Here is a 14281-nt window from a genome sequence, read left to right as displayed (position 1 = left end):
TATGATATTAGTTATTTAAATGTAAGCAGGTTCCTGTGAATAATAATTTTTTATGTTATAAGGAGCAAGTATAAGTACAACTAGCCCAGACAGTTACTCATAAAATGTCGGTGACTTTATTGAGCGAGATCATTGTGATCTCTAAATTGCCTTGGAAAGGGCTTTGTAGGCTTTTGTCCTAAAATATTCCTTGATGAGAATTCTGGATAACCAGAGCAACTATCACATGAAAGCATTTTGGTATAGATTAAAGCACAATATCTGATAGCTGAAGATAGTGTAATCAAAGAGAAAATTACAGTAAAGCAATTCTTATTTTTCTGAGTCTTAGTCCTTATAACATGAACAAATATTCACAGTAACCTGCTTATATTTAACTAATATTATAACAACACTGACTCTCTTAAGACCATTTTTTTTACTGTACCTAGTACAAATATTGGAAACATGATCAGAACTAATGAACTGCTAATAAGTCCTGGGAAAGTACACAATCTTAGCTTCATACAAAAGAAGCAATGTATTGAGTACTTACTTGACTCCTTGACCACAAGAGTGGAGGATGGTCTGGGTAGTGTGTAGGAGGTCAATACTTGAATTTCCGAGATGAGTGGTGTTATAGAGCATAGGTTGTCTTTGAGAACTAGCATTTGCAATGGCAGCCTGAGTTATACAGGTTGTAGAGATAGAAGAGTGCACCCATGACTGATATAAAAGCTCTCTGATGGTCAGCTTCAACTTTCTTGGAGAGCAATTACAAGAAACAATGAAGAAGAGATTCTAAAGCCTCAAATCTCCTTGAGGAAATATATCTTATGCCTTCAATATTTATACCACCCTTCTGACTCTCAAAATCTTCCATTTTTAAAGCAGAATTGATTGCCTAATGGGCCAACTAGTTTAACTTGCATTTATTATTTTTCTTTTGGTGTGTTTTTCTGCTGCTGCCTGAAGTATGTGGACTGAACCGTGCCCCATTTTGGTCAATGGGTTAAGTCATTATGCAACGCCTAGGCCTCTGCCTATATCTGTGGAGCTGCTTCAAAATATTCCTGTTTGTTAAACTAACCCACGCTAAGATTGAAATAGACCAAAATGTATTTATTTCAAGTGTGAGTGCAGCTGTCAAATGGTGCATGATTTCTTCATAAATGATCTTATGTTGTCTGCTTTTCTACTTTGATAAGGTTTCTAAATTTTTGGAGGGTTCGCACTAGAAACCCAGCTCTGAACATAAAATTAATAGTTCCTATTACTTGTGTTCCATCCCAATCCTTTTTACTTATGCCTACCTTTCCACTAAAATTAACAAAGTCTAGAAATTTGTCAACTGAGAATGTAAAAGAAGATTGCTAGTGTGCACTATTCAGTAACAAAAGGTGACTTGATCTTTATTAGTTTTGTAACACTCATGGACAACAGGAAGAGCCAGTCAAGCAAATCTTGTGCCAATGCCCTTTTGTACTGAGACACTATTATTGGACAACTTCCTGGCAGTTGTAAATAACCATTCCACAGGGAACATTTTAGAGGAAAGCAGAGTGAAATATAGTTTGTTCCAACAGGATCTTCATAAACTTAAAATAAAAAAATGTAACGACAGACAAAAATACCACTGCTGTGTGCTGTTTACTGTATAAAATAAAATGAACCTCCATTTGATTTTAACCAGGGTCTCTACTTCAAATTCGATACCACCTTTAGTTAATATCTGTGATATAAACTTCAGTTAATAAAATTCACAGGCATAATTCACTGAAGAAATATTAAATGAGTAACCAAAGCAATTAATAATGAACTGGAGATATGGCTAGAGAAATGGAAGTTGGCGAACATAGAGGTGCAGATTATCATTAAGTGATCCAGTTGGAAGTTTAAATTGGAGAAGACCATGAATGGAAAATGTGTTATTTAAATTAAATGTATGAATTGCTCTTCACAAAATGCATCTCCTTTGGAGTTAAGAAAATAGCAGATTAATGTTATTTGATGGGATGATTGATTGCAAAATTATCAAAAAATCTTGGTTCAAAATTGTGCAGTCACCTTGGCAGGCTCCAGTGTTCACTTTTTCACAAAGCTTTAAGAAATTATGCAGAAAGCATTATGGAACATTAATACCCTTATTTTATGCCATACATTTCCAGGATTCAATAAAATTCTGTTAGTCTATGGGACAAGTAAAGACATAAATAATACATAAGGTGACAAAAAGAAATCAGAAAAAGATGTGAGGATGTTGGGGTTAGTTTTTGGTATATTTTGTGAAAGCAAACATTGGAAGAAAAGATTAGGCTATTAAGAAATGAAAATGGCTATGTTATGTACAGGATTGGGATCTCAGTCTCCATTTCCATGCACGCACATTTGCTATGAGGACACGATAGATACCATGAGCCCTTAGATCTGGAACACCAAACAGTAGTAGTGCATGATACCTGGGAGACTGAGGTTCTTCTTGTTTTGAGAGTTGAAACACCCCAGCACTTTGTTTGCATTCTTTGGGGTAGAAATTAATTCTTTTTGCATGCACCTTATGATTGTAAAACAGGCACAAACAGGACCAACTTTGTGGTGAAACATCCCCTGGCCTATCTGAGGCAGAGAAATAAGCGACAATATGTTGACATAGCTGACAACTGTTCTGCCCACCTGAAGGCATTAGGCCTCTTGTGTATATCAATTAGAAGTCTAATGTTAATTTTAGGCCCCTGCAGGGTATTTGAGCAGCAGTGCATGAAGCAGGTGCTCGGTCTCTGGCATTCAGCTTTCCATAGTAATTCCTTCAACCTAAGCAGCCGATGCCATCAAAAAAGTGACTTGTTTCTTTTTAAACCTTCCTGTGGAGCTGGAAGAAGTGGCACTCTTGAAGCCTGCTGTGGGCCTGCAAATGCTCCCCTCACATATTCCAATGTCCCCCATCCCTTGGCAGTGAAGCTACGCACAAATTGCCTCTGAAGGTGTGACAGATGCCAGAAAACTCATCCCTATTATTATAATGAGGCCTCAGGTCCAATTTTTGACCAGCCCGTGCCTCCTGGTTCCGATATGTGCTGAAAGCGTGCCATCAGTTACGCAACCGAAATTTGGACATAACAATATTTTACCCCTTCATGTTTTATTTTTATGTTTGGCTCATTACTCTCACATGCTTGACTCTCAATATTGGTTCTGAGCTCTCACTTTCTGTTTTTCAAGTGCCACAACAGGACTGCAAAGAGGTTCAGTTAAAACCAACAGAAGGTGGGACTGTTGGAATGCATTCATTCTTGCAATTGGGACATTTTATTGTGCATTCACAGTTCATAAGTTTAGTATTGGTAATTTTGGGCTGAAGTTTCATTCTGGGTCCCCAAACTGCATTGCGTCGACAATGCTAATGCTACGCTATTTTCAAATGAAAAGGGCCTAATTGGCCCAGGGACGAGGTCGGCGCCCAATTCAAGGCATCAGGAGAAGCCTAGAGGTGGGACCTGGAAAACGAGGGCAATTTTAAAAGGCAAACAGCAGCCATGACTGACCTTGCTGTTGCCTGTAGGGATGGAGTAGTAGGGAGCTCGGAGGGCCAGTGCAGACTTGGGCATCCGTCCCCAGGCAGTACCACAATTTTCTGATGCCTCCCTTGAGGCATTCACGGATGAAGTTACAGACAGGAGAGATGTCCTTTTCCTGGCATACGGAAGGAGAAATCCACTGAGGGAGACCAAGAGGGCATAGTTGGAGGTGGTCACAGTGGTCAGCAGCCAGAGACTCACCAGAAGTACATGGGTCCAGTGAAGGAAGAGATTCAATGACCTAATAAGGTTTGGTAAGGTGAGTGGCCAGCGGCACCTGGGCAATAGGTCACCAACTCTGTAAACACCAGCATGCATACGAGTTGACCTCACAGAATGTCCATAGTTCTCCATAACATTGTCAGATCAAGTGTCCAGTTGCATCACTGAGACAGCAAACGCCCTTAGATATGGAGCATTATTCAGAAGGGCACATGTGTATGTCATGCTGGAAGAGATGAGGGAGGGCATCCTACTCATGAATCATTATCCCCTGATCCTGCAGGAGAAACGAGCCCATACACATGGGAAATGACCAGGATGGGTGGTGGTGCAGCCCAGCTCCATACTCTGATGCCGATGGAGGAGGCGGCAGTGGAGATTACCAGGGTTCCCACACATCAGTCTGTGGGGGATGGCAAGGGGGGAGGCCGTGTACAGCAGATTATTGGACAGCTCAATGTTGAGGTGAAGGGCATGAAGGAGAATCCTACACAATGTGTGCTGTGGATTTTCGACTGCTATCATCTAAGGGGATCGTTGTGCTGGGGCACTTGTTGAGTAGGATGTGTACTCGTTTCGACTTTCTAGCGTTTCCAAGAGGCCCAGTTGCAGAGGGGAATAAGAATGCGCATGCACAATTGGCACCTCCGTCCACGGCGGGGAGAGACTCAACGGAACAAGCACTGTCACATCATACCTCCACACCCTCCACCAAGTCAGACACACTCAGCTCGGTTGGGCCCCAGAGTAGCATATAGAGGGAGCACTGGGTGAACCTCACATCGCGCACGAGCAGGAGGAGGAGCGTGAGGCAGAGTCAGGTGTGGGCAGTACCCCTTGGAGGACGGAAGACAGACACAGCGATACTCCACTGGGTGAAGATGCTGGGCCTTGGGTGTCACAAGCAAGGAAGCAGATAAGTTCCCATTTGTTGGAGTTCCCTGAGGCCTTGAGGAGCCATGGGCAGGTGATGGAGGAGTCCATGCAGCGCATGTGTTATATCAAGACTCATTGATTCGATCACATGAGCTTCTCCATTGAGAGATCTGACAACTTCTTGGAGAACCACTCTGAGTGGGTGCAGGAGCAGCAAGTTGATATACAAAGAAAGAGTGAGACTCTTTGCAGCTTAGACCACTCAGTGTTGCTGATGGTGCAGTGATGCTTGGACTGGATACCAGCTGTGTCCTCATCCAGCATCCAAGGATGCCAGGAAAGGGCTGAGATGGTCAAAACAACAGATGAAGGGGCCACCCCTCAGGTGGCACCGGTGTAAAGCTTCAGCCCCTCGCCCCCTCTGACTCAGGAACCATCTGTGTGCCAAGGCCCTGTGACAGAGGCAGCCCGTGCAATGACGAAGGTGTCAGGATGGAAACCATGGGCATCTTATCCAGATGCAGAGACTAGGGAGCAGGCTGCCTTCACCTCATCGTCTGCCACAGGGAGAGCACTCCATACAAGTTGTAGAGAAAGGGGTCATGCCACTGATTTCACTTCATGGGTTCGTCTGGGTGCTGTTCTCCACAGTTGTATGCTGTTTTGTTTTCATTGCAATATCGCTTGTTTATGTTATCCGTCTGATATGTGTGTATTAATGTTTCATGTTAAAAGGGGGATGGAGTTCTGTGGGTTTGGTGAGGGGGGTGCGGGGCCCTGGGATTACTGTATTTCCATACTTTGTGCTGTTGGAGAGTGTTGCTGGTGGAAACCTCATTCTCCATGGTCATGGCTGGCAATGGGACTTCACAGATGTAGGTCTTCGAGGAGTGATAGAAGATGAGTTCACCTTTCTTTGGTTATATGACCTCGGAGGCGATCAGGTGAAATGTTGCTGAATCAGTTGCTGAGGCACTTGCGGTCATGCCAGCCTGCAGTTCACCCTGAGCTCTGGTACGACATCGCTGGGTGTCCTCCGCTGCCTTGGTTGCCAGCCACCTCTTGAGTGAAACTTACATTCTCCTCTTCCTCTTCTTCTTCTTCTTCCTCATCCCAGTGCTCCTTCGAGGTGGAGTGGCATTCCAGCTCCTCCTCCTCATCCATCTCCAGGCCTCTTTGTATTGTCATGTTATGCAGGGCGCAGCAGCCGACCACAATACAAGACACTCTTACTGGCTCATATTGGAGGGCATCACCTGACCGGTCAAGGCATTGGAAACACATCTTAAAGATGCCAATGGACTGTTCAATGCAGGTCTGTGTTAGTAGATGGCTCTGGTTGTAGCGTCTCTCTCATTTGTGTCTCGGTTTCGGGCGGGTGTCAGGAGCCATCTCTTTAGGAGATAACCCTTATCCCCCAGCAGCCACGGAGTCTGGATGTGGGCCTGAAGAAATGCAGCACCTGAGACTCCCACAGGATAAAGGAGCGATGACAGCTGCCTGGCAATCAGGTGCAGAACCCCAAGACTCGCTTTTTGTGGTCACAGACCAGTTGGACATTCAGCAAGTGGTAGCCCTTTCTGTTCAGGAATATGACTTTTTTTAATTCATTCATGGGATGTAGGTGTCGCTGGCCGGGCCAGCATTTATTGCCCATCCCTAATTGCCCTTGAGAAAGTGGTGGTGAGCTGCCTTCTTGAACCGCTGCAGTTCATGTGGGGTAGGTACACCCACAGTGCTGTTAGGAAGGGAGTTCCAGGATTTTGACCCAGCGACAGTGAAGGAATGGCGATATAGTTCCAAGTCTGGATGGTGTGTGACTTGGAGGGGAACTTGCAGGTGGTGGGGTTCCCATGCATTTGCTGCCCTTGTCCTTCTCGTTGGTAGAGGTCGTGGGTTTGGAAGGTGCTGTCCAGGGAGCCTTGGTGCATTGCTGCAGTGCATCTTGTAAATGGTGCACACTGCTGCCACTGTGCATCGGTGGTGGAGGGAGTGAATGTTTGTAGATGGGGTGCCAATTAAGCAGGCTGCTTTGTCCTGGATGGTGTCGAGCTTCTTGAGTGTTGTTGGAGCTGCACCCATCCAGGCAAGTGGAGAGTATTCCATCACACTCCTGACTTGTGCCTTGTAGATGGTGGACAGACTTTGGGGAGTCAGGAGGTGAGTTACTCACCGCAGGATTCCTAGCCTCTGACCTGCTCTTGTAGCCACGGTATTTATATGACTACTCCAGTTCAGTTTCTGGTTAATGGTAGCCGCCAGGATGTTGATAGTGGGGGATTCAGCGTTGGTAATGCCATTGAATGTCAAGGGGAGATGGTTAGATTCTCTCTTGTTGGAGATGGTCATTGCCTGGCACTTGTGTGGCACGAATGTTACTTGCCACTTATCAGCCCAAGCCTGGATATTGTCCAAGTCTTGTTGCATTTTTACACGGACTGCTTCAGTATCTGAGGAGCCACGAATGGTGCTGAACATTGTGCAATCATCAGCGAACATCCCCATTTCTGACCTTATGATTGAAGGAAGGTCATTGATGAAGCAGCTGAAGATGGCTGGGCCTCGGACGCTAGCCTGAAGAACTCCTGCAGTGATGTCCTGGAGCTCAGATGATTGACCTCCAACAACCATCTTCCTTTGCGCTAGGTATGACTCCAACCATCAGAGGGTTTTCCCCCTAATTCCCATTGACCTCAGTTTTGCTAGGGCTCCTTGATGCCATGCTCGGTTAGATGCTACCTTGATGTCAAGGGCAGTCACTCTCACCTCACCTCTTGAGTTCAGCTCTTTTGTCCATGTTTGAACCAAGGCTGTAATGATATCAGGAGCTGAGTGGCCCAGGCGGAACCCAAACTGAGCATCACTGAGCAGGTTATTGCTAAGCAAGTGCCGCTTGATGGCACTGTTGATGACACCTTCCATCACTTTACTGATGATTGAGAGTAGACTGATGGGGCAGTAATTGGGCGGGTTGGATTTGTTCAGCTTTTTGTGTACAGGACATACCTGGGCAATTTTTCACATTGCAGGGTAGATGCCAGTGTTGTAACTGTACTGAAGCAGCTTGGCTAGGGGCGTGGCAAGTTCTGGAGCACATGTCTTCAGTACTATTGCCGGAATATTGTCAGGGCCCAAAGCCTTTGCAGTATCCAGTGCCATCAGTCGTTTCTTGACATCATGTGGAGTGAATCGAATTGGCTGCAGTCTGGCATCCGTGATGCTGGGGACTTCAGGAGGAGGCAGAGATGGATCATCAACTCAGCACTTCTAGCTGAAGATTGTTGCAAATGTTTCAGCCTTATCTTTCGCACTGATGTGCTGGGCTCCCCCATCATTGAGGATGGGGATATTTGTGGAGCCACCTCCTCCAGTTAGTTGTTTAATTGTCCACCACCATTCACGACTGGATGTGGCTTCCCTTCACATATGGACTTCAGTAAAGCCTTTGACAAGGTCCCTCATGGCAGACTGGTGCAAAAGGTGAAGTCACACAGGATTAGAGGTGAGCTGGCAAGATGGATACAGAACCGACTCGGTCATAGAAGACAGAGGGTTGCATTGGAAGGGTGCTTTTCTGAATGGAGGGCTGTGACTTGTGGTGCTCCGCAGAGATCAGTGCTGGGACCTTTGCTGTTTGTGTTATATATAAATGATTTAGAGGAAAGTTTAGCTGGTCTGATTAGTATGTTTGTGGACGACACAAAGGTTGATGGAGTTGCGGATAGTGATGAGGATTGTCAGAGGATACAGCAGGATATAGATCGGTTGGAGACTTGGACGGAGAAATGGCAGATGGAGTTTAATCTGGACAAATGTGAGGTAATGCATTTTGGAAGACCTAATACAGGTGGGAAGTATACAGTAAATGGCAGAACCTTTAGGAGTATTGACAAGCAGAGAGATCTGGACGTACAGGTCCACAGGTCACTGAGAGTGACAACGCAGGTGGATAAGGTAGTCAAGAAGGCATACGGCATGCTTGCCTTCATCGGTCGGGGCATAGAGTATAAAAATTGGCAAGTCATTATGCAGCTGTACAGAACCTTAGTTAGGCCAGACTTTGAATATTGCGTGTGATTCTGGTTGCCACTCTACCAGAAGGATGTGGAGGCTTTGGAGAGGGTACAGAAGAGGTTTACCAGGATGTTGCCTGGTCTGGAGGGCATTAGCTTTGAGGAGAGGTTGGATAAACTCGGATTGTTTTCACTGGAACGACGGAGGTGGAGGGGTGACATGATAGAGGTTTACAAAGTTATGAGTGGCATGGACAGAGTGGATAGTCAGAAGCTTTTTCCCAGGGTGGAAGAGTCAGTTACTCGGAGACATAGGTTTAAGGTGCGAGGGGCAAAGTTTAGAGGGGATGTGCGAGGCAAGTTCTTTACACAGAGGGTGGTGAGTGTCTGGAACTTGCTGCTGGGGGAGGTGGTGGAAGCAGGTACGATAGTGACGTTTAAGAGGTATCTTGACAAATACATGAATAGGATGGAAATAGAGAGATACGGTCCCCGGAAGTGCAGAAGGTTTTAGTTTAGACAGGCAACAAGATCAGCGCAGGCTTGGAGGACCGAATGGCCTGTTCCTGTGCTGTACTGTTCTTTGTTCTTTGACTGCAGAGCTTAGATCTGATCCGTTGGCTATGGGATCTCTTAGCTCTGTCTATCGCATGCTTCTTACGCTGTTTGGCATGCAGATAATCCTGTGTTGTAGCTTCACCAGGTTGACACCTCATTTTGAGGTATGCCTGGTGCTGCTCCTGGCAGGCCCCTCCTGCACATGTCATTGAACCAGGGTTGGTCTCTTGGTTTGATAGTGAAGATAGAGTGGGAGATATGCCAGGCCATGAGGTTACAGATTGTGGTTGAGTACAATTCTGCTGCTGCTGATGGCCCACAGTGCCTCATGGATGCCCAGTTTTGCATTGCTAGATCTGTTCAAAATCTATCCCATTTAGCACGGTTGTAGTGCCACACAACACGAAGGAGGGTATCCTCAATGTGAAGGCAGGACTTCATCTCCACAATGACTGTGCGGTGGTCACTCCTACCAATGCTGTCAGGGACAGATGCATCTGCGGCAGGCAGATTGGTGAGGATGAGGTCAAGTATGTTTTCCCCTCTTGTTGGTTCCCTCACCATCTGCCGCATACCCAGTCCAGCAGATATGTCCTTTAGGACTCGGCAAGCTTGGTCAGTGGTGGTGCTACCAAGCCACTCTTGTTGATGGACATTGAAGTCCCCCACCCAGAGTACATTCTGTGCCCTTGCCACCCTCAGTGCTTCCTCCAAGTGCCGTTCAACATGGAGGAGTACTGACTCATCAGCTGAGGGAGGGCAGTAGGTGGTAATCAGCAGGAGGTTTCCTTGTCCATGTTTGACCTGATGCCATTAGAGTTCATGGGGTCCAGAGTTGATGTTGAGGACTCCCAGGGCAACTCCTTCCCCACTGTATACCACTGTGCCGTCACCTCTGCTGGGTTTGTCCTGCCTGTGGGACAGGACATATCCGGGGTTGGTGATGGCAGAGTCTGGAACATTGTCTGTCAGATATGATTCCGTGAGTATGACTACATCAAGCTGTTGCTTGACTAGTCTGTGGGACAGCTCTCCCAGCTTTGGCACAAGCCCCCAGATGTAAGGAGGACTTTGCAGGGTCGACAGGGCTGGGTTTGCCGTTGTTGTTTCCAGTGCCTAGGTCGATGCCAGCTGGTCCGTTTGGTTTCATTCCTTTTTATTGACTTCGTAGTGGTTAGATACAACTAAGTGGCTTGCTGGGCCACTTCCGAGGGCATGTAAGAGTCAACCACATTGCTGTGGGTCTGGAGTCATATGTAGGCCAGTCCAGGTAAGGACAGCAGATTTCTTTCCTGTCAGGACATTAGTGAACCAGATGGATTTTTACAACAATCGACAATGGCTTCATGGCCATCATTAGACTAGCTTTTTAATTCCAGACTTATTAATTGAATTCAAATTCCGCCTTTGGCTATGGTGGGATTTGAACCCATGTCCCCAGAGCAATACCCTGGTTCTCTGAGTTACTCGTCCAGTGACAATACCATTACGCCACCGCCTCACCTGACTGGTCTGTCAGTGCCTTGATGGCTATGTGGGTGTAATCGATGACCCCCTGGACCTGAACGAATCCACTGATGGCAGCAAAGCCCAAAACCCTCTGTGCCTGCGCAGGCCCATCTGTGTCAAAGTGGATGTAATCCCCCACCCTCCAGAATTTGGCATCCCTGACCTGCCTGATGGCATGATCAGCTACCAACTGCAAGATGCCACCTAGGTCTGCAGATGATCCCTGAAACAACCTGGTTGCATTGAAATTCAGGACGATGGTGACCTTGACAGCTGCAGGTCGGGGACTGTCATGGGGAATGTGAGGCCTCAGGTCATTGTGGATCAGAGCACAAATGTCCAAGACCAGCTGCCAGGATAGGCGTAGCCTTCAATGGCACTGGTGCTCTGTAATTTGCGGGTAGTTGACTCTTGGGCGGTAGACCTGATATCTAGGGTCGCGCCTTCTTCCCCTTGCAACCCCCCCCACCCCCCCCCACCACTGTGCCCCTCCGGCCTCCTCGTATCCAGGATGTTGCATCCAATGTCAAAGTAGCCTGTTCTCATCTGACCTCCCTCAGTTGGTGCACATTCACTCACAAGGCCTTGCCCTGCCAACCCCTGCAGCCTAAGTGATGCCAACGGCTTCACATCCATCCCCAGATTCCTACCACTCACTACTGTCGAATGCAAGACTTTCAGCTCCAGCAGTGCCAACTCTGTGGTACTTTATTTTTTTTTTATTCATTCACGGGATGTGGGCGTCACTGGCCAGGCCAGCATTTATTGCCCATCCCTAATGGCCCTTGAGAAGGTGGTGATGAGCTGCCTTCATGAACCGCTACAGTCCATGTGGGGTAGGTACACCCACAGTGCTGTTAGAAAGGGAGTTCCAGGATTTTGACCCAGCGACAGTGAAGGAACGGCCATATAGTTCCAATCAGGATGGTGTGTGACTTGGAGGGGAACTTGCAGGTGGTGATATTCCCATGCATTTGCTGCCCTTGTCCTTCTAGTTGGTAGAGGTTGCGGGTTTGGAAGGTGCTGTCGAAGGAGCCTTGGTGCATTGCTGCAGTGCATCTTGTAGATGGTACACGCTGCTGCCACTGTGCGTCGGTGATGGAGGGAGTGAATGTTGGTAGATGGGGTGCCAATCAAGCGGGCTGCTTTGTCCTGGATGGTATCGAACTTCTTGAGTGTTGTTGGAGCTGCACCCATCCAGGCAAGTGGAGAGTATTCCATCACACTCCTGACTTGTGCCTTGTAGATTGTGGCCATGCTTTGCGGAATCAGGAGGTGAGTTACTCGCCTCAGGATTCCGAGCCTCTGACCTGCTCTTGCAGCCACGGTATTTATATGGCTACTCCAGTTCAGTTTTCGGTCAATGGTAGCCCCTAGGATGTTGATAGTGGGGGATTCAGCGATGGTAATGCCATTGAATGTCAAGGGGAGATGGTTACATTCTCTCTTGTTGGAGATGGTCATTGCCTGGCACTTGTGTGGCGCGAATGTTATTTGCCACTTATCAGCCCAAGCCTGGATATTGTCCAGGTCTTGCTGCATTTCTACACGGACTGCTTCAGTATCTGAGGAGTCACGAATGGTGCTGAACATTGTGCAATCATCAGCGAACATCCCCACTTCTGACCGTATTATTGAAGGAAGGTCATTGATGAAGCAGCTGAAGATAGTTGGGCCTAGGACACTCCCCTGAGGTACTCCTGCAGCAATGTCCTGGAGCTCAGATGATTGACCTCCAACAACCACAACCATCTTCCTTTGCGCTAGGTATGACTCCAGACAGCGGAGGGTTTTCGCCCTGATTCCCATTGACCTCAGTTTTGCTAAGGCTCCTTGATGCCATACTCGGTCAAATGCTGCCTTGATGTCAAGGGCAGTCGCTCTCACCTCACCTCTTGAGTTCAGCTCTTTTGTCCATGTTTGAACCAAGGCTGTAATGAGGTCAGGAGCTGAGTGGCCCTGGCAGAACCTAAACTGAGCATCACTGAGCAGGTTATTGCTAAGCAAGTGCCGCTTGATGGCAGTGTTGATGACACCTTCCATCACTTTACTGATGATTGAGAGTAGGCTAATGGGGCGGGAGTTGGCCGGGTTGGATTTGTCCTGCTTTTTGTGTACAGGACATACCTGGGCAATTTTCCACATTGCAGGGTAGATGCCAGTGTTGTAGCTGTACTGGAACAGCTTGGCTAGGGGCACGGCAAGTTCTGGAGCACAGGTCTTCAGTACTATTGCCGGAATGTTGTCAGGCCCCATAGTTTTTGCAGTATCCAGTGCCTTCAGTCGTTTCTTGATATCACATGGAGTGAATCGAATTGGCTGAAGTTTGGCATCTGTGATGCTGGGGACTTCAGGAGGAGGCAGAGATGGATCATCAATTCGGCACTTCTGGCTGAAGATTGTTGCAAATGCTTCAGCCTTACCTTTCGCACTGATGTGCTGGGCTCCTCCTCCAGTTAGTTGTTTTATTGTCCACCACCATTCACGGCTGGATGTGGCAGGACTGCGGAGCTTAGATCTGATCCGTTGGTTATGGGATCGCTTAGCTCTGTCTATTGCATGCTGCTTACGCAGTTTGGCATGCAAGTAGTCCTGTGTTGTAGCTTCACCAGGTTGACACCTCATTTTGAGGTATGCCTGGTGCTGCTCCTGGCATGCCCTCCTGTGCTCTTCATTGAACCAGGGTTGGTCTCCTGGCTTGATGGTAATGGTAGAGTGGGGGATATGCCGGGCCATGAGGTTACAGATGGTGGTTGAGTACAATTCTGCTGCTGCTGATGGCCCACAGCGCCTGATGGATGCCCAGTTTTGCATTGCTAGATCCGTTCGAAATCTATCCCATTCAGCACGGTGATAGTGCCACACAACACGATGGATGGTATCCTCAATGTGAAGGTGGGACTTCGTCTCCACAAGGACTGTGCGGTGGTCACTCCTACCAATACTGTCATGGACAGATGCATCTGCGGCAGGCAGATTGGTGAGGACGAGGTCGAGTATGTTGTTCCCTCATGTTGGTTCCCCCACCACCTGCCGCAGACCCAGTCTAGCAGCCATGTCCTTTAGGACTCGGCCAGCTCGGTCAGTAGTGGTGCTACCGAGCCACTCATGGTGATGGACATTGAAGTCCCCCACCCAGAGTACATTTTGTGCCCTTGCCACCCTCAGTGCTTCCTCCAAGTGGTGTTCAACATGGAGGAGTACTGAGTCATCAGCTGAGGGAGGGCGGTAGGTGGTAATCAGTAGGAGGTTACCTTGTCCATATTTGACCTGATGCCATGAGACTTCATGAGGTCCGGAGTCAATGTTGAGGACTCCCAGGGCAACTCCCTCCCTATTGTATACCACTGTGCCGTCACCTCTGCTGGGTCTGTCCTGCCGGTGGGACAGGACGTACCCAGGGATGTTGATGGCAGTGTCTGGGACATTGTCTGTTAGGTATGATTCCGTGAGTATGACTATGTCAGGCTGTTGCTTGACTAGTCTGTGGGACAGCTCTCCCAACTTTGGCACAAGCCCCCAGATGTTAGTAAGGAGGACTTTGCAGTG

Source organism: Heterodontus francisci, chromosome 16, assembly GCF_036365525.1.
Source record: "Heterodontus francisci isolate sHetFra1 chromosome 16, sHetFra1.hap1, whole genome shotgun sequence".
Taxonomy (NCBI): domain Eukaryota; kingdom Metazoa; phylum Chordata; class Chondrichthyes; order Heterodontiformes; family Heterodontidae; genus Heterodontus; species Heterodontus francisci.
Note: the sequence above shows the minus strand (reverse complement) of the source record.